This window comes from Gossypium hirsutum, chromosome A05 (genome assembly GCF_007990345.1).
Source record: "Gossypium hirsutum isolate 1008001.06 chromosome A05, Gossypium_hirsutum_v2.1, whole genome shotgun sequence".
Classification (NCBI taxonomy): Eukaryota; Viridiplantae; Streptophyta; class Magnoliopsida; order Malvales; family Malvaceae; genus Gossypium; species Gossypium hirsutum.
Window position 1 is genome coordinate 93,636,712 of NC_053428.1, and position 23,393 is coordinate 93,660,104.

Genomic DNA, 23,393 nt, shown 5'->3' on the forward strand with positions numbered 1-23,393 from the left:
GCCTGAGAATCATGAGGGGGTGGAGGTTTAACTGCCGGATTCATACGAACGAACTCAGCAAACAAATCATTCAAAGCTTGGAAGAGATCTTCTCGAGTCACTCCTCCCTGATTAACTGTTACTGGCCTATTCTCAGATGGCGCTGCCCCTTCCGTGGGAGCAGGCGCATTACATTCTACATCATCATCACCAGCTCGCTCGGGATCCATTACTATAAAACAAAATATCTAAAAATCGTCAAGAGTCGTCACACTATCAAAATATAGGTATGGCATGTATAGCTAGACTTTTACTCACACTAACTGTTCGGAGAACCGACTAAACCTGCTCTGATACCAATAAATGTAACACCCGCATGCCCGAAACCGTCACCGGAGTCAAGCTTGAGGTGTTACTAAACTTATCTTACCTTTTAAACAACTCTAAACCACTTATTTTAATTTTCGGAATAAACTATTTTTCTGCGTCATGGTTGCTTAAAAATTCATTTCTCAAGTTTCAAAACTCGAAATTAAGATCCGTAAATTTTTCCTGAAACTAGGCTCATAAATCTATCTAGTAGTTTTTTTCTAGAATTTTTGACATAGCCAATTAGTACAGTTTATTAGTTAAAGTTACCTCTGTTTCAGAATTCGACTGCACTGGCCTCTACTTACTACGAACCACTTTTCTCTCTGTCCAAAAATCATATGACTATAACGTTTGTTTCTATTAAAACTAGATTCAATAAGTATTCTAACCATATAAAGTACACCACCTAATTATTTTTTTAAAATTTATGGTGAATTTCTAAATTTGGAATAGGGGATCCAGAAATTGCTCTGGCCCTATTTCACCAAAACTCAGATACCCTATAAAATACAAAACCTTTACCTATTTTGCTTATTCCATATGAAAATAGACACAACGAGCTTTAATTTAATATATTATTCACCATCAACCCATGTCTCTACAATTTCTTGTGATTTTTCAAAATCCCATTATTTCTGATACTTGAATCTATTTTTAAGTTACTTTCACATTTTTCTTAGTTTTCATGTGATAGTTACTACTTAATCATACATACTATTAAACATTTATATCATCAGCCACTCTATTAGCTAATCACTAGCACGTATTTGCACACCATTCATTGATCACATCATATCAAAAGAAACCAAGTTCCTATACATGCCAAACACAAAACGAAACGTCTAACTATACCAATGTGATTTCTTCGATAGTGTGATCGGGTCTCCGACGTTTCCTTCGATCCCCGAGTGGCTTGATAAAAACTATAAGAAAAAGAAAATAAAGAGAGTAAGCACTAGGCTTAGTAAGCTTACAAGCAAATAAATTACAACATTCAACATAATGAATAATTATACATAATGTCACCTAGGCTCATAAACTTTCTTTACTTCTCATTTTCTACCTTCTTCTTTACTCACTTACCTTCTTTCTTACCTGACCTTTCACTATTCATAAATATAATATACCTTCCCTTTTGCTGATAATTCACTGTAATTTAACGTGTACAATGACCCGTTGAACCACTCGGAATACTAAGGATACTAGGGTCGTTCCTGTCTATCAATATCCTGCCAATGCCATGTCTTCAACATGGACTTACATGAATTATTCCTGTCTCCAATGCCATATATATATAATATGGGCTTACATGGCTCATTCCTGTCTCCAAAGCCATATAACTGATATGGACTTACATGGCTCATTTCTGTCCTGTCCTGTCCTGTCAACCCCAATATCCTAACATTCCTAAGGTTCAAACGGGGCTTCCTAATGCTTTTTCTCTATCACTTCGCCTTTAATTTGACTTTAAATATTCAAAGAAAATAAGTATATAAATTCTGGAAATTGACAATAATAATGTAAAATAAAAGAATATTGCATTTATTTACTGTAAACTTATCTCGATACAAAATGTGACTAAACTTTACAATTTAGTCCTTTACTTTTTCTTTTCCCCAATCTACTCCCAAATTTCGCTCTTCTTGATCTATAATAGAAAATTTAACTTATTTAATATTCACATTTATCAAAACAGTCCTTGACCCAAACTTTGGCAAAATTACATTTTTGCCCCTAAACTTTCACATATTTGCACTTTTGCCCCAAGGCTCGTAATTTAAACTTCATCCTATTTTATTATGATTTATGACATGCTGGTCATTTTTCCCCTCTATGACAACATCAAATTCACACTCTAACATGTACTTATGACTATTAGGTATTTTTACCGATTAAGCCCTTTTACTCGTTTTCACTTAAAACCGAGTAGCACAAGTTGTCTAACATAATTTAAAACCTCATATTCTATCATAAAACATCAAAATAAACACTTTTCACATATGAGTATTTTTCCAAATATGAACCCTAACTTAAATTATTGCTAGCATAAGCTTTATCGAGCTACCGAGACTCCGAAAACGTGAAGAACATTAAAAACGGGGCTTGGAATCACTTACTATGGAGCTTGAAAGCTTGAAAAAAACCCTAGCTATGGAGAACCATTGAAATTTCGTGCTAATGAAGAAGATGATGAATTTTGTGTTATTTTTCCCTTTTTATTTCATTTAATATCCAAATGACCAAAATGCCCTTCCTTATTAAACTTTCAAAAAATTCCATCCATGTCCTATTTTGTCCATGAACTTGGAAATTCGTCAAATTGTTATTTAAACCCTCCTAATTAATATTCCAAAGCAATTTCATACTAAAAACTTCTAGAATGCAAGTTTTGCAAATTATTCGATTTAGTCCCTAATCTCAACTTAAGCACTTTATGCATAGAATTTCATCACGAAATTTTCACACAATCATGCAATCATATCATGAACCTCAAAATAATAATAAAATAAATTTTTCTACCTCAGATTTGTGGTTTTGCAACCACTATTCCATTTAGGCCCTATTTCGTGATGTTACACAAATTCCTTCGAACAAACTCCGTAAACCACTCATTCATCATATGGAAAAAGGCTTGTTTAGCCTCTCCCTCTTGGCTACTTGAAATTGGCCTAGAATCAGCCGGCGCTGCTCCTTGATCGGGAGCAGGTGCATTACTTTCCACATCGTCAGCTAAAGTTCGTTTGGGATCTATTTACTATATGAAAACACACTTTAAGTTGTCAAGAATCATCACACTATCGCAGTTTATATATATGGCATGTAGTTAGACTCTCACATGCTACGTTAGTCCTAGAATCGACTAAATCGCAGCTCTAATACCAATAAATGTAACACCCTTAACCCGTATCCGTCACCGAAATAGGGTTACGAGGCATTACCGATCAATTACATCATGCAACATACATTTCTCATACATGAATCCATTATCACATAAACATTAATCAAACATAATCATATTGTCCCTTATAAGGCTCTACGAGACCTTAAAACATGCTTGGAAAAGGTTCGGGACTAAACTGATAACATTTGAAAACTTTGGGAAACTTAAAAAATTTTCAAGCATACAGGGTTCACACACCCGTGTGAATAGGCCGTGTGAGGCATATGGCCACCAAACAAGCCCGTGTTGAAACAAGGCATACATACTGACTTGCATGACACGACCGAAGAGACGCCCGTGTGCCATGATCGTGTGAAATCTGAAGGTATACTGACTTGGGTCACACGGTCGACCACACGCCCATGTGCCAGCCCGTGTGCCATATACGGCTAGTAGACACGCTTATGTGTCTAAGCCGTGTAACTCTCTAACTTGTTTAACTAAGATTCAGGGGTCACACGGTTGATTCACATGCCTGCGTGCTCAACCGTGTGGCACGAAAATAGGTTTGATTTAAGCCATTATTCCCGCCTATCATTCATGTACCTAAAAGCATTTATTTGGCATCATTTTCACATACAACAGGCAACCAAAAATGATCATTTAATGCACATTTCATGCCCTTTAAATTCCATCCATTTCACTACTCAAATCCATAACCAAAATCATGCCAAAACAATATGCCATAACCTTAACTTCTATATGCATTTTCTTACCATCTTATTAACTATTTCATGTCTCAAAACATATCAATTCATCATCTTAAAACCAATTCACAACATGCCATTTCTCAACCATGACACATCATTGATAATTAGCCAAATCAATTAACCATCTAGCAAACACATTAATTCATACTAAACTTGCCAAAACATAAGACATTATAAACATCACATATCACTTACCAAATTCATAAATCTAGCCAACTCAAATGGCCAAATACACACCAACATTTACATCATATACAACCCAAATCTCATGGCTATATCATAACTCAAAACATATCATCATATCACTAACCTATACATGCCATATACCATAATTACAAAGCATCCAAAAATACCAATAAGTAGTCGATAGTGTGTGACGGTTCCTAATGATCCCCGATGTCCGAGCTAGCTTCGATAATCTATAAAATAGGGAAAGAACACACACAGTAAGCTTTAAAAGCTTAGTAAGCTATATACAAATAAAATTACCACATGAATCAACACTATTTCTGTCGAATAGGCAAACTATGAATAAGCACAAATAAGTTCACAAACCTTTCCCAATGTATACATATTCAATGTCACAAGTGAATTCATCAAATACTTCCTTTTTCAATACTCGTATGAATCTCGTACATACCTGAGTCACTTAACTCATTCACACATTCTTTCTCTACCTGACTTTGCCCATTGAACCCTTCGGAATCGTTAAGGATACTTGGAAATCATATATATCATACAATGCCATATCTCAGATAATGTCTTACATGTTATCACTTATCGATGCCAATGTCCCAAACATGGTCTTACATGTAATTACATCTCAATAATCCTAACGTCATGACATTAGTATCCTATACTGTTCCTAGGGTTTGTACAGGACTTTCGGATATCATAACTTCGTTGATTCTTGCTCGTATTTGCTCATTCAACTTTCATGGCAATTCAATGACAATTGAACACATATAATTCAATTTAAAGATATTTATTTGTATATGAACTTACCTCGTTTATACAATGAATGGATTAGATCAACTATTCGAAAACTTTTCATTTCCCCCGATCTAAATCCGATTTCTTTCTTTCTTGATCTATATGAATTCAAATTTAGCTCATTTAATCACTTATTCATTTAATTTCATCCAAAAAATACCTATTTGGATATTTTTACACTTTAGCCCTAAAGTTTCACATTTATTCAATTTAGTCTTTATTTCACGAAACACAAATTACACCAAATTTGACAAAACTCATGCTTAGCCGAATTACCATAGTGCCCCTAGCAGGCCATATTTTACATTTATTTACACATTTAACCACACAATTTCACATTTTCACAATTAAATCCCTATTTGACATTTTTGTCAAAAATTACATTACAAAACATTAAAATCTATCATCAAGCTTTAATATTTCTTCATAAAACATTCAGAAGCTCAAGCATTCATCAATGGAACTTCACAAAAGCATTGAAAATTTCAAAAATTAAGCCACGAGCTAGCTAAAATACGAAGCAACGATCTTAAAAACGTAAAAATCATCAAAAACCGAACAAAGAACATACCTTAATCAGGATCAATGTGTGCCAAATATGTGAGCCCTAAATGGCTTTCTTCTTTCTCTATTTTCGGTTCAAAGAAACAAAGATGAACATGTTTTCCTCTTTTGTTTTATTTATTATTCATTATTTTATTTAATTACCAAATTAAACTTAATATAAAACATTTAATATCATCCATTTAATGCCCATTTATGTCAAATTCCACTATCAATGGTCTAGTTTCATCATAAGGACTTCCACATTTAAATTTCATAGCCAATAGACACAAGTAGAATGCAACTTTTGCATTTTACGCGATTTAGTCCTTTTTCTCAAATTGAGCTATTAAACGATAAAATTAACTCACGAAATTTTCACACATATATAATTACATGCTGTAAACACATAAAATAATATTAAAATAATTTTCCAACCTCGAATTTGTGGTTCCAAAACCACTATTTCGATTTAGCTAAAAAATCAGGCTGTTACATTTGTCCCAATACTTCCAACAGTGGTATGTTGATATGAAGTTGCTTCAGGACATCTAAGAATTTTTTAAATTGAAAATCTTCCTTTGACTTCTGAAATCACTGAGGAAAAGGTGGCAGTGGCCTTACTTCAACTTTTTGAGGTTGTTTTACCAGGGCATTCTTATTGGCAACACAAGCTAATTTTGCTTCAACATTTTTTTTTGTTTGCTCTTCTCAATTGTTGATTACTCCACCCCTAGTTCTGAATTTGCCCTATGTGTGAAATCTGGACTATCTTCTTCAACAGCAGAATCATTAACAACTCCAGCTAGCTAAGTGCCACTTTTAAGTGTAATGGCTTTGCAATACTCCTTCCCTTGAAATCTTTAATTTTCAGTATCACTCGACAATGCTCCTTACTATCTTGAGCTTAATGCACTGAAAATTTGCCCCACTTGTTTTCTAAAGCCCTTAAAGATGCAGCTTGACTCTGTATTACGGCATCGTTCTTGGCCATGTATTCTTCAATAGAGCTTCCATAGATGAAGAAGATGATGAAATTTACTGAACATTTTGCTGTGGCATAGGTTGATTGTATCAAAGTGGTGTACTTGTGACATTCTATCAAACAACTTTACTGGAATTTCCTACTTCTTGATTACTCCAACTGAAATCAGGATGTTTTTTCCATCTTGGATTATATGTATTGGAATATTTGTTATTATTTCGATTTAAATTTACCATGTAACATACTGAAGTTGGGTTCCATGGGCATTCATCAAAAACATGATCTTCCTCACAATAAACACATGTTAATTCTGCTGCTTTCATTTCCTGCACTACAGCTGGTCCCTTCAATGTTTTAATCATATTAGTTAGAGATGATACTTGAGCTGTTAATGAAGTGATCTCATCAATCTCCATAGCTCTAGCAACTCTTCTGCCAGTACCCACTCTTGTAGTTGGATATTGGTAATTATTATTAGCTATACTTTCCAAAATCTCATATGCCTCATTATATGATTTATCCAGCAAAGTCTCATTGGCAGATGCATCAACTACAGTTCTTGTATGTGCATTTAATCCATTATAAAACATTTCCATCTGCGTCTAGTGTTGGAAACCATACATCAGGCATTTTGTAATTAATTCATTGAATCAGTCCCAAGCTTCATACAATGTCTCATCCTCATATTGCTGAAAAGATGTAATATCATTCCTTAATTTGGCATTCATGTTTGAAGGGTTGTATCGCAATAAAAACCGTTGAAAAAGTGCATTCCAAGATGCCACTGTTCCTGACAGCCAAGCATTCAACCAAGCTCTGGCACGATCTCACCATGAATAAGGAAATAGCTTGAGTCTCAGGGCATACTCAAGCTATCAAATTCACTATACCCAATATTCTTTTGATAGTGTGATCGAATACTCTGATAGCTTCCGATCCCCGAGCTAGCTTGGCGGAATTGCAAAGGATGGAAAGGAAAGGTAAAGCTTAGTAAGTCCACGTCCAAATAATATGCAATATTGTAAGCAATCATCATACAAAGACTTAATCACATAACCATAAAGATTATTCCTCATTCAAGCATGTTGACTTATTTATCAAGTGTTCATATATATACTTTCTCATCACAATTCATCCTTTATCAAGGCAAGGCTCGTGCGTTTAGCGTACATACATGTACTTACCCGTAGTATATCATATGATCATACCTTCTTTAACTTGCCCTCTTTGGGACTTTCATCACCTCATCCATTGTATTACCTGTTGAACACTCAGAATACTATTGGATACACAGAAAACTTACACATAAGTGCCACATATACATATGTAGCCAAAGCTACCTCATAACATGTAACGCTCGCAAAGAAGCTATTCACGATTCTGCTTATATAAGCTATCAGTCAAGGTGTAACTACACGGGCTGCTCACATAAGCTATCAAGTATCCGAACCACTCAGGACTACCTAGCCACCTGTAGGACAGACAAGACCAGTACCCGGAACCAAATTACATGTCTCTCATACATCATGAACTCAGATCACTCAATGAGTTTAGATGTCACATATATATATCACGAGCCCAGACCGCTCAATGTGTTCAGATTCCTTTATTCCTAGTAACATATTACTTTTATCCCAGGTGTAATAGCCCAAATTTAACCGGGCCTTAAAACCAAATGAAATAAATAAATAAATGATTGTTTATTTAACAGTCCATATAAAGTCCAGTTTACAAGAGTCCAAACACAGGCCCAAGTACCTCAGACCCGTTATAACCAAATAGACCGGCTACAGCCCAATAGCCTAGACTACCCGTGTACCCAAAAACACCCATAGCCCAACTTAAACTAGATAGACCCAGGACTAAAATGGCCCAACTGGCCCAAACCATTACACCAAGGCAGGAAACCCTAGGGTTTTTGCCTTCTTTCTCCTTGAGTCGTCACCGCTTCTAGAAAGTTCGAGGAGCGTCTGTCCAGCTCCCAAATCGAGGCCACCATTCAAGGCACTATCTCAGGGTCTGTCAGCATCCCATCAGTGCCTCACCGTCTCCACGAATCCTCACCACCGGACTTCATGCCTCCATCAACGCCAGCAGCCCTTGAATCACCGAGATCCTCGCCGTCACCTGCAAGAAAAGGAAAAAAATCAAAGCAAAACTACAGCAAATAGATTAGAACAGGGTAAGGAAAGAAATCGAAAGATTTCTTTCCAAAATATGCAGTAGATCAAGGCTATAAAGCCTTTTCTCAAATCTGTAAGAAAAAATACATATACAGAGGAGCACATAAGAATCAAAAATACATAGAGAGAAACAGACCACAAAGATTGTACACCAAATATTTTTGCAATAATATATCAGAAGGATTCCGAGACAAACAAAGGTGATCTATTGTTTCTACTTTTATTTTATCACTTTATTGTAAGCAACTTGTATATAACGCATTAAAGTAAAGAAGAGAAAGGCACCTTCTTGATTCGCCGAGAAAAGCAAAGCTTTTCTAAGTCTGACCGCCGTGTGTGGCGGAGTTGGTGATGGCGCGTGAGGCTGGGCACGGAGGTCCAATGAACGGAGCAGACTGGCCTAGGGCCGAAGTTCAGAGGGCTGGGGGACTTTTCAGATGATTTCTCTCGTGTTTTTCTAAACCATGGGGCTAATTGATTTTTTAGGTTAAAGTTTGGCTTATATAGCCTTAACAGAACGTCGCTGTTTTAGCTTAGTATGATAAGCTTAAAACGACGACGTTTTAAGGCCCCAGGATCTGCGCGTTGACCCGATTACCCGGGGAGGATCCGCGTGGTTTTGAGGATTGGGTTAATTACTCAATCGGTCCTTCCACCTTTTTTGTGTCTATAATTATGTTTTATTTTATTGATGATTTGGCCCTAATATTTTGTTTCCGTTTTAATTTAGTCTCTACAATAGCTATTTTAAGTCCAGAATTAAAACGCTGCCGTTTTGGGAATAGGGCGTTTTGCCCAATGAGTCCCTTTCGTTTTACGCGTGTTTTAATTAGGACCTTAATTCAGCTTTTTTTTAAAAAAAAAATTCGCCTCTGTAATTTTATTGAACTTCAAATCTAACCCTATATATTTATTTCTATATATATATAAATTTTTTATATTGTTGTTTGTTTTATTTTTTCTTTTTACCTTATTTTTATATTTTATATTATATAATTATTCTATTATATATTATTTGTATTATTATTTATTATTTTTCAAAAATTATTTATATTTTATATTATTATTTATATATTATTGTTATATTTTTACTCGTATTATATATTTATTAATCATTTATATGTATTATATATTATATTCACATATATACTTTCATATTATATATTATAATTATTTTATATTATTATGTCATTTTTTATACTATTATATTTTTTATCTATATATTATTATCATTTAAGTTTTTAACTTGTATTATATACTTATTTTTATTTATATGTTAAAAATTACTTTGCTTATATTCTATTATTACACATTTTGAAGATATTATAACATTATAACTTGTATAATACGTATATTTCATCATTAATTACTTATTTCATATTATTCTAAACTTATATTTATATATATATTATAATTATTTTATTAAAAATATGAATTCTTTTACATACTTGATATTTTATACATTATTTTTCTAACCCAATATATTTTATATTTTTATATAATTACTATTCTTATAAATATACTTTTTATTATATATTATATTTTAAATCTATTATTAAATATCACATTTTTTTATATATGCTCATTCTATTTGTCATTTGTTTATATCACACATATATTTTTAAAACTTATGTTTTTATTATTATGCAATATTTGCTTTTACTTTAGAATTAATGTATTATTGCTATGTCATGTATTTTATATGTTATGTAATATCTTAGACTTCTATAATTTATTTTCAAATGCATATTTTTTATATGTGTCAAAATTGTATATCATGCATCATTTATATGTTTAAATATATGTTGAATTAAATGTTTATGGTTTTTACCTATTCTTCTTAAATATATATTGCATTTTATGTATATTTTTCTTATTTAAAATTTGTCATGTTTTATTTCTTATATACGTTGGTTAGTGTATGATATTTATGCTGTTGTGCTTTTATTTACCTATTATTATAACATGTTATCTCGTATGTTATGTTAATATGCTCCTTTATGCACCGGTTTTAAAAACGTGACTTCAAAGTTTTCAAAAATAAAAAGGCAATGCTTGGTGTTTGGAAGCTTCGAGAAAAGTAGTGCCCTAACTTATTGGGTTGCAATTTTTCTCGTTGAGTTCGAATAGTTAAGTACCCTTCTAAGTTTTTAAGGTTTTCAAAATACGAGCAACTGTCTTGGAATTTCAAAGCGTTGTGTCCTAACTTACTGGATGCGGTGTTTTGTCATTTCGAGATAGGGATTTCCAAAAAGGCTAACTTAATGTCAATATTTTGATACAAGTGAACCCCAATTTTCAAAATCAAAATATTTTAAAGAGGATTGCATCTTAAAATTTTTAAATTTCCGACCTTAAAGACATTTGATAATTAATTAGGTACCAATTTTTGGGTGTTACGAGGGTGCTAATCCTTCCTCGTACGTAACTGACTCCCGAACCCTTTCTTTTTATTTCGTAGACCAAAACTAATGATTTTAAAACAAAATGTTTTAAAGGTGATCCAATCACACCTAAAAAGATTGGTGGCGACTCTTGTTTTTGTTTTTTAAAGTCGATTCCCATTTTCCTAAAACTCAATTTAAAAATCGTCTCGACACCAAGCTATTCCTAAGGCTCAAACGGGGTTTCCTTGCTTGTCGTATCACTCTCGAACTTACTCATAATGTCGTTTACGATATCCATAATACCAACCATGTACTCATGAAATATCAAGGCATATAATTCATGATAGCAAATAAGAATTTAAATTCATATAATATTAAAGCATTAAAACATGTAATACATCACATTATTTACACATGAACTTACCTCGGTACAAAATGATGATAATTGAGCCTATGCATCGAAAACTTTATTTTTTCCCTCGATCAAGACCCGTATCACGTTTTTCTTGATCTATAATGCCAAATTTAACTTGTTTAATAATCACATTGTCCAAATCAATCCATAAATTATACTTTGATGAAATTACCTTTTTTACCCCTAACTTTTCACTTATTTACAATTTAGTCCCTAGGTCGTAAAATGAAATGCATGCATTTTCTTTGTTACCGAAGCCTAGCCAAATTTTCCTTGTACTCATAACAGCCCATATTTTCATCAAAATCAGATTTTTATCACTTATTTTACATCTTTTACAAAATGGTCCCTTTAAGGTGTTTTCATGCAAAATCATCTAGTAAAAGATGTTAAACACATATCAAACTATCATATTCTTCCATTAAACATCTAAACACGAACTTCTCATGCATGGGTCAAAATTCCAGCATGCACCCTAGCTTAAAATATAATTAGAAACAGGTACATCATGTTACGAGGATTTTAAAAATGTAAAGAACATTAAAAATGGGGCTAGAACGGACTTACTTCCAAGCTTGAAAAGTTTGAAAACCTTAGCTATGGTTCTCCACAAATTTCGGCAGCTAAGGAGGAAGATGGACAACATTTTCACTTGCTTTTCCCTTTTTATTTCATATAATTACCAAATGACCAAAATGCCCTTAAGCCTTTCTTTCAAATTTTCCTATGCATGTCCATTCTTGTCCAAATATTTAAAAATTGGTCAAATTGCTAATTAGGACCTTCTAATTTATAATCTAAAGCAATTTCATGCTAAAAGCTTCTAAAACACAAGTTTTGCATCTTATTCAATTTGGTTCCTAAAGTTCAATTAGACATTTTATGCATAGAATTTCTTCATGAAACTTTCACATAAGCATGCATACACATCATGGACTTCATAATAGTCATAAAATAATTATTTCTATCTCAGACTTGTGGTCTCGAAACCATTGTTCTGACTAGGCCCTATTTTAGGATGTTACAAAATTATTGTTTATAGTATAACTACTACATTATACTTCTTTTGAGAGCTAGAATTAAAGTTATTATTCTAACTCTTTGTATGTCTACAAGTCTCAAGAACAATACTTTAACAATATTATTCCTTACTCTATGCAGATCACAACTCTATGTCTAGAGTGCTACGTGTATTCGCTCATATCATTCGATTACGATCCACCTTATTTAACCTTTTCAGAATTAAATCAAGTCTAAGGATATACCATGCATTCATCTATGTCTAGAGCTTTCATGCATATATTTAAAATAATCCAAACTGAATAAAATAGTAGATCTACTCAAAATATCACCATGACCATTAAATATATCAAGATAGATCCAGTAATTCCAACCCAAATAAAATTAGTTCATGGGTTGGGATTTTAAATCCAAAATCAGAATAACATTCAACATCATCGTTGGCAGTTTAGAAAGCACAAAAATTAATTAAATGAATGAAGCTAGAACTATAGGAAGCTTTTACCACTCTAGCTTTCACTTCAACGTTGTGGAATCATGCAGGACCCAAGGTTGATTACTCGTCCCTTTCCTCACATCTCTGCTCTCCTCTTAAGCTGCTACCCTCTCCCTTTTCTCTGAAATTTTTCACGAGTTTCTCCAGAGATACAACTGCTCTCTAAAATCCTTGTGTCCTTTTTTCTTTTCTCGTTCCTCTTTTATAGGGTACGTCCCCCTCTCTCAACACAAATTTTTCTCCCTCTTTTTCAGGTGGATTTATCTTGTACGCATCCAACTGGCTGAGAGTGACAAGGACTAAGTGTTGCATCAGCATTTTCTGGGAATTGCCATGGCATTTGTGCTTGCAATTCATCCAACCTTTTGCCATGGTAATATTTCACTTCCTTCACTGTCTTCCTCTTTTTTCTCCTTTTATTCATCCTTTCTGCACCTGTTGCATACAACAACCAATTCCCTTCTTCCCAACAGTAAAAGTAATATAAAATGAAATTTAAGGCACAATCAAAACATTATTATGCAATGTTCTAAAAATAACCTAAAAATGCAAATATATCTACTTAAAAACATGCATTTAATCAAGCTTATAGGTTTGAAATATAACTCTTTTCTGGAGTTATCAATCATCCACGTTAAAGCTACTTATAGCAATTCCTTAAAACCTTTCAATTTGGCAGATTCCTTTATTAACCTACCTGCATTTTCAGACATTTCTTCCAGTTTTTCTTGTCTTTGTAATTTGGAAAATTCTCTTACTATCCTATTTTTTCGTTTTCTTAAACATGCTGCAACTATCCTATTATACTATTCATCATGCAAGTTATACAATGATGTCCCTTTTTGTGCCCCATAGGCTTTCTGTTCACCATTCTTGTGGACTTCATTTGTTGTAATACCCCAGCTATGGCCTTACACAATATGATGCCATGTTTAATTTCCTAACAAACTTCATTTTTTGTTATAGATCAATTATGGTCTTACACAATATGGTTTCATGTTTATTATCCTGGCAAACTTCATTCGTTGTCATAGCCTAGCTATGGTCTTACACAATATGGTGCCATGTACCTATGATTCTGAAGAATCAGTAAACCTCTTGTAAGTTGTCTCCCTAAAGGACCTATATACCGTTTACACGATTTCGCCCTAATAGACCAATCAATAACTACTGTCATAGTGTCATTCCATGGAGTCAGTAGACTATTGCCACGATGTTGCTCTAGTGAGCCAATAGATACCATTCTATGATGCCATCAAACTCCTTTGATTCCCATAACAATCCATCATTCCTTCATTTCTCTAATTATTCCTATCTTCATCTACCCCGTCAAGGTAAATTCCCTCTATACTCCACATACAATATAAACATGTATTTCATACACATCATTCCATAAACTAATACATTAAAGAGTACGCCTCATCTAGTCACGTTAATACACCAACACTATGTACATTCAAAGAGCATTCTAGCAAACATTCAGTCATGTCCACAGTATTATGAATTTATAGTTCACCCAAATATTGTAATCACATACAACCACAAAGTTTACACTAGATTCAGAACAACACTCAACATAACAATTCAGCACCACAATGAAAAACAACACCTACGGTGGAGTACAGAAGCTCACATAAACTCTTTCTTCCTTGCCAGCTTAGCCTTTCCAAACACCAGAGCCTCCATCGTCCTAGCAACTAAGCACAATAACCATATATTGGTTAAATTGAAGGCATTCAAACCTTAAAACCCAAAATTCAAAATCATTCAAAGTTTCCCAAAGGTTTTAGAAATCCTCACTCCCTTCTCTCAATCCATAATATAAAAGGATATGTTAATTGTAACCAAGGATCTTGGTGCAGCCAATAAAGCTTTAGGGATGGAAATTGCGAGAGATCGACACTTCGGGAAGCTATTTCTATCATAATATAAATACATCAAAAAGAATTCGTAAGTGATTTGGAATGCAAGACTCTAAACCGGTAAGTACTCCCTTAGCTTCCCACTTCAGACTTTCTATTTTTGATGCCCACAAACTGAAGACGAAGAAAAGTACATGTCCTTGGTTCCTTATTCTAATGAATTTGAAAGCCTAATGTATGCAATGTTTTGTACCCATCCCAATATCTCACATGTTGTTAGTGTAGTAAGTAGATATATGGCCAAACCTGGTAAATTACACTGGCCATCTATAAAGTGGATTTTAAGATATTTGAAGGAGACCCCCAGCACTTCTTTAGAATTTGAAATATGTTCAAAAGGTCTAGTCAGCTATTTAGATTTAGATTATGCTGGAAAACTAGACAAAAAAAGATCTCTCACAGGTTATTTGTTCACTTTCAAAAATAGCACTATTAATTGAAAAGCCACCCTTCAAGCCACTGTGGCTTCATGAACTACCAAAGTTGAATATATGGCTATCATAGAGGCTGTGAAATAAGCCATTTGGCTAAGAGGTCTATTCAGGGAGCTGGTTGATAGAAACGACAAGATTGTGATATATTGATATAACCAATGTGTCATACATCTCATTAAAGAGAAAATGCATCATGAAAGAATGAAGCAATAGATATTCGGTACCACTTAATTTGAGAGGTGATCACTCAAGGAGATGTTTAGATTGTCAACCCCAAAAACGGTGATCCAAATTGCTAGTAAGGTATATATGTAAACTATTTTGGTACAACATGGTAGTGTAATTCGTCACCCTACTTTCTTGCTGATGAGTTATAGTATTGGTGCATATAAACATTAAAGTATCTGCCCCTTTGCAATATCTAAAAATTTATTTACAGGGTATATTCAAGCGAGGAAAGAGTAAACCTAAGGAAGAGTACGCCCTAAAGTTTTAGCTAATTATGAGAGCTTACCAAGTTTATGAGAAACTTGTAGGAGACTTAACTGTCTTTAAGTCCATGCCATACACGAGTCACTGCCAAGGTGTAATACGTCTGGTTTGTATGAGCACTGTTCAAATTGGTTCTCATAACAGGGTTAGTTGGGACTCAATTAAACTAATTTGACCCTCCCCGTGAATGGTCAAACAATAACATGGATCTTCACCGGACTTTGTTTTACCTACCCTCAAATTTGGTAAGGAAACCAAGGGGATCGGGAGTATATATAAGGTGAAAGATGAGAGGGACTTTGGAGATGGTTTGTATGTTTACCTTATGTTTATAAAATAGTGGTAAGTTAAATTCCTAGTTATACAAACTTACTAAGCTTAAGACCTTACACTGTTTTTAATTTCCCTATTTTAAAGGAACTCAGAAGCTCATTCGATTAGAAGCTTGGCAGAGATATTTCACACTATCCATCGGTCCATTCGGTGCAAATGGTAAAATTAATTCTGGTTATAATGGCATGTATACGTTAATTTAGCCAATGATGGCATAATAATGCTTTGGTTGTAATTAGCTATTAGAATGGCTAGTATTAAGTATATTTTGATGAAAATTGTATAAGTCCTTATTCTGTTTGATGTGTTTGAAATGGTTGTGTGATGAAAAGTATATAAATCTAATGATAAATGGCTTTAAGTAAGCATAAATGAGAAAATATACTTATTTGTATATATATGTGTGTGTGTGTATGTATTTGGTAAGTTTAAACACTTGAACATACGTAATGATAGGTCATGCATAAGACTCGATTTTGACTTGATTTGAACATTTTGTATTGACTTGGGAATGTGTTAAATTGTTAATGTAAGTGGAAGACATATTTGGGTGAGAAATAAGGCTTAGAAAATGGCCTTATTCTACCTGCACGGGTAGACACATGGGTGTGTGTCTCAACCATGTGTGATATACAGCCATGTGCATGGGCGTGTGGTTTGACCGTATATCCCCTGCATCTTAAAACTTAAGAAACAGAATGCTTAGGTATTATTACATGGGAAGAGACATGGGCGTATGTCTCAGTCGTGTGTATCACACGGCCCGATACACGGGCATGTGTCTTGGATGTGTGACCCCTGCACCAAATTATTAAAAATTAAATTGTCGACACGGCCTAGCACATGGGCGTGTGGCTGGCCATGTGACCCAAATCAGAGAGTTACACAGATAAGGACACGGGCGGGGACACGGCCGTGTACCTCACATCGAATGCCCACACGACTTGGGACATGGGCGTGTCATTTGGCCTGGCTACACGAGCGTGTGTCCCCTACACTTAGAAAAATTTTGTAATTTCGTGAAAAAATTCTTTGATTTTTTTATTTAGTCCCGACTTACTAGTAACATATATTTTGGGCCTCGAAGGCTCTTATAAGGGACTTAATGATTGATTTATGATATGAATACTATATAAATACGAAATGTTTGTTATTTGATCTGTAATCTCTAGTAATTCTTTGTAACCCTGTTCCGGCGACGGATTCGGGTTAAGGGTGTTACACAATACCACCTGTATTTGAATTTTGTTTGCTTCAACTATAAGGTGTAACCCTATATGCTCTTGTAATGTTAGTAGTAATACTAGAACATTTCTAATGTTACAAGCAATGAATGGCATCTAGCAACGCATCATTACTACCCAAGTTACAACAAGTCGTGATTCGACATAACCTTTCTATGATAAATTTTTTCATGTATTACCTTTTATCCTTTGTATCTAGATTGAACACAAGTCATGGTATAGTCATACTTGGTTATTCCAATCTCATGTTTCTTCATATTTTTAGTAGACTACAATAAACAAATAAGTGTGATATCTCATATTAACTTATTTGAGTATGGCCAAGCATTTCTAGTCTTACTCCATCAAATGGCCTAAGATATTGCTCCCATTATATAGGAGGTACAAATCCTATCTTGATCAATCACATCCCACTACATAGATTGTGGCATACCCAACATCAATATTTATAGTATTAACCTGTTACGGTAGACGTTTGACAATATCAAAATATACGACTCATCATGTTGGGACAATAATGATCTCAAGTTTGAGGTTCGTTTACATAGTTATCACTATGAGTAATGTTGTGACTATCACATAATAATCCAAGAAACATACTCATAGTAGGTCAGTCCAGTATGTTGTTCTCTAACACATACTTATGTATTGATTTTGATATTCTTATATCAATGACAACATTTGGTCATCAATCAACTGCACATTAGTCTCAATGCATTATTATTGTCCAAGCCCACAATAATACTTGACTAAGGACCCTATAAGAATAATTATATTATTCTTAGGGCTTTATTATTAATCAATTTATTTACACACACAGAAAAAGAAACTGAAATGACAATGTCTTATATTAATAATCAAGGTAATGTAATATCCCGAATTAGGGCCTAATCAGAATAGTGGTTTCGTGACCACAAATCCTAGATAGAAATAATTATTTTATAATTATTTTGAGGTTTATGATATGATTGCATGATTGTGTGAAAATTTCGTGATGAAATTCTATGCATAAAGTGCTTAAGTTGAGATTAGGGACTAAATCGAATAATTTGCAAAACTTGCATTCTAGAAATTTTTAGTATGAAATTGCTTTGGAATATTAATGAGGATGTCTTAAATAGCAATTTGACCAATTTCTAAGTCTATGGACAAAAATGGGACATGGATGGAATTTTTGGAAAGTTTAGTAGTAAGGGCATTTTGGTCATTTAGTTATTAAAATGTATTAAAAACAAAATTAAAATCCAATTTTTGTCCATCATCTTCATTAGGCTTGTAACACCCCGAACCCGAGACCGACACCGGAGTCGAACACGAGGTGTTAACAGACTTTAAGCCCCTTATAAAAAAAAATTTCCCAGACACTGCCAATCTGCGTACTAGTCGCTTTAAAAATCATATCTTGAGTTTCACAACTCAGAATCCAGTTCCGTAAAATTTCCCTGAAACTAGACTCATATGCCCATCTACATATTTTTTTCTAGAATTTTTGGTCAGGCCAATTAGTACAGTTTATTAGTCAAAGTCTCCCATGTTACAGAGATCGACTACCCTGACCTTTGCGCATTACGACTTGGATATCTCCCTGTACAGGGATTCAATACTGATGCCGTTTGTTTCTATAGAAACTAGACTCAGAGAGGAATCTATCCATATATGGTATGACTCCTAATTATCTCTGGTTAATTTATAATGAATTTCCAAAGTCGGAACAGGAAATCCAGAAACCGTTCTGGCCCTGTCTCACGAGAACCTGAATATCTCTTAACATACTGTCCGTATGATTGTTTCGTTACTTTCCTATGAAAGTAGATTCATCAAGGTTTGTTTACATAATTTATTCACTATTTAATTCCCTTCCTACTATTTTTAGTGATTTTCCAAATCTACATCACTGCTGCTGTCAGCATCTGCCTTTAAGGTAGACTTTACCTATTTCATGGTTTCCATGATTCAACTAGCCTTTTTTGCATAAATAGCACAATTTATGAAAGTGATTAACCATCCCCATGGCCAATCCTTGTCAAGCATATCCACACCAAATGATTATAACAATATACTCAAACACATATAAGCCATTTTCGCATGGCTATCCAAAATTTATACAAGTCCAAAGGGTCCACGACCCACAACAAACGGGTAGTCCTATACATGCCATTTCGAAGTTCAACCAAAATTGTACCAAAAGGGGGCTTTGATAGTGTGGGCGACTTTGACCTCAAGATCCCGAGTCCGATAGCTGGAGAACCAAATCTATAAAACAGAGGAGCAATGAAACGGAGTAAGCAATTTATGCTTAGTAAGTTTTGAGCAAGGAATTCCAGCACAACAAAAGTATAGCATTCATATAGCTAAACGGATAATTTCATATGCACAAATTTACGATATCGTACTTGCTTCACATTATCAACCCTTATGTACATACGCAAAAGATCAACTCAGCCAAAGGCCGGTAGCTCGTTTATCAACTGAGCGAATACTTATTTGTAAGGGCTCAACTAAATTCAAGCACATACGAAACATACCTCAATGTTGGGATGTTTCGAGAGTATTAACTGGAATTTTACAGCAAGTTCATTCATTCCCAAATCACGTACCTTCGGAATTTAACCGGATATAGCTCCTCGTTCAAATGCCTTCGGGACATAGCCCGGTTATAGTAATTCGCACAAATGCCTTCGGGACTTAACCCGGATTTAGTAACTCGCACAAATGCCTTCGGGCTTAGCCCGGAATTAGTATCTCGCACAAATGCCTTCGGGCTTAGCCCGGAATTAGTATCTCGCACAAATGCCTTCGGATCTTAGTCCGGATGTTGTCACTTAGCACAAGCCTTCGGGACTTAGCCCGGACATCATTCAAATAACCATGCACATTTAACAATAAATCATGGCCCATTCGTATTTCATTTTCGTTAGCAAAACTCAAACACAAGACATTTATCATTCTTGCAATTTCGGCTCAATAGCCACACAAAGAGCATGATTTTAATTTGCTTAAAACATGATCTAATCAAATCTTAATTTAAGCTCTCTTACTCAAGAACTTACCTCGGGTGTTGTCGAACGATTCCGATAGCTATTCGACCACTTTTTCCTTCCCTTTATCGGATTTAGTTCCCCTTTGCTCTTGAGCTTAATTAAACAAATAAATTGATTTAATCATTCGAGCATCGAAAAGAGGAACACAAGGCACTTAGCCCATATTTATACATTAGACATTAAAGTCACATATGTACGGAATCATGAATCAAACTCAACATTTTAGCTAATTTTTCCCCCTTGGCCGAATATGCATGTCTATTTTGGGGCCGATTTCAACACTTAATACATTCTACAAGTATGGTCACTTGTATTGACTAAACACCCTTTTGTTTCAAGTTCAAAACTTGGCTAATACACACATATACACACTAGTAAAGCATCCTCTCCCTTTCCATCAATTTAACACATGCATTGCTCATTAACATGCAAAAGTTATATTCGGCCTTAGCACACAACTTGCTAGCCGATTCTTCTCCATTTAGCAACCAATGCACATATGTGCTCCCTCAAAAAGGCTAAAAAGGAGGTTCAAGAATCATCAAGCCACCATCACATGCATCATTAACAAGCTTCATATTTAGCATGCAATGGCATTAACACAAACTCCACCTAGGCCGAATCTTAACTCATCCTCATGCCTCATCACCACAACATCAAACATCAACCAAGAATGATGCATCCATGGCCGAGTGTCATTTCCATCACATAGCAAGATTTAGACCATGGGCTAGGTAGAACTCAAGCTAACAACTAAAACATGCATGCATCTCATGGAACATCATCAAACATACCTTAGCCTAGCTACATGCATGGCCGAACCTCTTCAACCTTTCTTCTTCCTTCCTCCTTAAAATTTTTGGCCAAGGATGAACCAAAGGATGAGCATTTTTTTTCTTTGTTTTTTTCTTTCTAGTTTCGGCTAAATGAAGATGAGAAAGGATGAACAAAAATTTTCTCCTTTCTTTTCTTTAGCTCACGGCAATGGGGGGGGAAACAACTACACACATTTTTTTTTCATCATACTCCTTTTCATTATTTTATGCCCATGCCCCTTATTTTATTTTTTTCCTACATACCTCACTAGGCCAACATGTTCCCAACATGTTTCCACCCATAGCATGGCCAACCACTAGCTCAAATTTTGGGTAATTTGACATGCAAACCCATCATTTTCACAACATGCATTAATAGACCATTTTAAATTAGCCTATCATATTTTCACCATGTCTCATATCAATCCCTATTTAATAATTTCTCATGCAATTGGCAAAATTGGAGAATGAAACTTCCACATACTCATGTACACACATAATAAGCATAGAATATGGAAATCAATTATTTTTATGACTCGGTTTTGTGGTCCTGAAACCACTTCCCGACTAGGGTCAATTTTGGGCTGTCACAACTCTCCCCCACTTAAGAAATTTTCGTCCCCGAAAATCTTACCGGTAAATAGGTTTGGGTATCGTTCTTTCATTGAGCTCTCGGTTTCCCAAGTAGGTTCCTCGATCCTGTGTTTGAGCCATAACACCTTAACTAACGGAACCCTTTTGTTTCGCAACTCTTTCACTTCACGAGCTAGGACACGCATCGGTTCTTTTCATAACTCATATCGGCTTGAATTTCAACCTCTGATGGGCTAATTATATGCGATGGATCAGATCGATAGCGTCGAAGCATCGAAACATGAAAGACGTCGTGAATCTTTTCAAGATCAGGGGGCAAAATCAATCTATACGCAACCGGACCAACTCGTTCGGAGATTTCGTACGGCCCAATGAATCTCGGGCTCAACTTGCCCTTACGGCCAAACCTGAGTACCTTTTCCAAGGCGAAACTTTAAGGAACACTTTATCTCCCACCTGATATTCAATGTCCTTTCGTTTCAAATCCGCATACGATTTTTTTTTGACGATCTGTGGCTGCTTTCAGACTTTCACGGATTACCTTTACTTTCGGTTCGGCATCCTTAATCAAATCAACTCCGAAAATTTTACTTTCACCGAGCTCGGTCCAAAACAATGGTGTACGGCATTTACGACCGTACAAAGCCTCGTAAGGTGTCATCTTAATACTTGATTGAAAACTATTATTGTAAGCGAATTCAATCAAAGGTAAATACCGTTCCCATGAACCACTGAACTCGAGGATGCAACATCTCAACATATCCTCAAGTATCTGAATTATCCGCTCAGATTGACCATCGGTTTGGGGGTGAAAAACAGTGCTAAAATGCAGCTTGGTACCCAAAGCTTCTTGCAATTTCTTCCAAAATCGTGAGGTGAATCTCGGATCTCTATCCGACACGATAGAAATAGGTACCCCGTGTAATCTCACAATCTGAGAAACGTACAATTCAGCTAGTCTATCCAATGAAAAATCCATACACACGGGGATAAAGTGAGCCGACTTAGTCAGTCTATCGACAACAACCCAAATCGCATCCTTCTTACTTGTTGACAATGGCAGTCCGGACACAAAGTCCATTGTGACTCGATCCCATTCCCACTCGGGTATCATGATCGGCTGAAGTAATCCTGAAGGCACTTGATGTTCCGCTTTCACTTGTTGACATATTAAACATCTCGAAACAAGGTCGGAGATGTCTCGTTTCATACCATGCCACCAAAACCAGCGTTTCAAATCGTTGTGCATTTTCGTACTCCCCGGGTGACTTGAAATTCGGCTACAATGGGCTTCGTTCAGAATCATCGAAATGAGTTTCGAACTCCTTGGAACACACAAATGACTTCTGAACCTCAAACAATCATCATCAACTTTCTGGGCTTCACGAATTTGATGAATCAATAATGGTTTGGCTTTTAATTTAGCAACTAACACATTGTCAGGTAGAACAGACAAATGCACATTCATTGCTCGTAAAGCAACCAATGACGTCC

The 23,393-nt window shown here is 35.1% G+C and overlaps 1 non-coding gene across 1 annotated transcript; it reads left to right on the forward strand.

The window, feature by feature from the left end:
• Positions 1–7,135: 7,135 nt before the first annotated feature.
• On the forward strand, positions 7,136–7,242 carry LOC121230130 (small nucleolar RNA R71). Its single transcript, XR_005928082.1, has one exon. It is a non-coding gene; the product is annotated as a small nucleolar RNA R71 (small nucleolar RNA).
• The last annotated feature ends 16,151 nt before the right edge of the window (positions 7,243–23,393 follow it).